Genomic DNA, 874 nt, shown 5'->3' with positions numbered 1-874 from the left:
GGATAAAATTTCTATTATAATGTCAAACAGAAGGAATAAGAGTAGAAATTCATATCTTATTCCTGAACTCAGGGGAAAAATACACAGTCACTGAGTACATTAGCTGTAGATTACTCCTAGATATATATTATCTGGTTAATAATGTGTATTACCTAACTTCTCTTCCTGGTTTGTGAAACGTTTTCAATATGAATAGGAACTGGATATTTCCAAATGCTTTATATGCATCTACTGAATTTATGTGTATAAAGAAAAAAAAACAGGGTTACTTCTTTTAATGTCATATTTTAAGAGCATTTCATAAATATGTTAGAAATATACTCTTTCACTTTATGACTGCTTTTTATCATTTTCCTAGCACTTTCCTTTGAGAGAAAAATTTTTGTCAAGTCAAACTTATTTTTTCACTTATGGGTAATCCTTTTGGTGTGCATGTGTGTATGCTAAGTCACTTCAGTCATGTCTGACTCTGCGACCCCATGGACTGTAGCTGACCAGGCTTCTCCATCTATGGGGATTCTCTAGGCAAGAATACTGGAGTGGGTTGCTGTGTCCTCTTCCAGGGGATATTCCCAACCCAGGGATCAAACGTGCATCCCTTATGTAGTACTGTAAATGATATTAACTAAATTTTGTTTTTCAAGTATTCATGGCTAGTATACTGAAATGCATGCCCTTTATTGGTTTTTCTTGCCTCATGGTATTAGCTAAAACTTCCAGGGCAAATTTGAACAGTAGTGGTGAAATCTAAGATACTCGCCCACTTTCTGTTCATAGAAGGGGAAACCATTCTGTCTTTAATGATTGATACTACCAGTGTTTCTGAGATTCCACTTATGACATTAATGAGGTTGCCTTCTCTTCTAAATCTGCT

The 874-nt window shown here is 35.2% G+C and overlaps 1 protein-coding gene across 3 annotated transcripts in view; it reads left to right on the top strand.

Annotated features, from left to right (window-relative positions):
- Positions 1-874, top strand: part of MAPK10 (mitogen-activated protein kinase 10) — a 195169-nt gene that overhangs the window by 164221 nt on the left and 30074 nt on the right. The gene's annotated exons all lie outside the window — the stretch shown is intronic.

This window comes from Bison bison, unplaced genomic scaffold, assembly GCF_000754665.1.
Source record: "Bison bison bison isolate TAMUID 2011002044 unplaced genomic scaffold, Bison_UMD1.0 scf7180017864228, whole genome shotgun sequence".
In the NCBI taxonomy this organism is placed as follows: Eukaryota; Metazoa; Chordata; class Mammalia; order Artiodactyla; family Bovidae; genus Bison; species Bison bison.
This window is presented reverse-complemented; position numbering and strand designations above follow the sequence as displayed.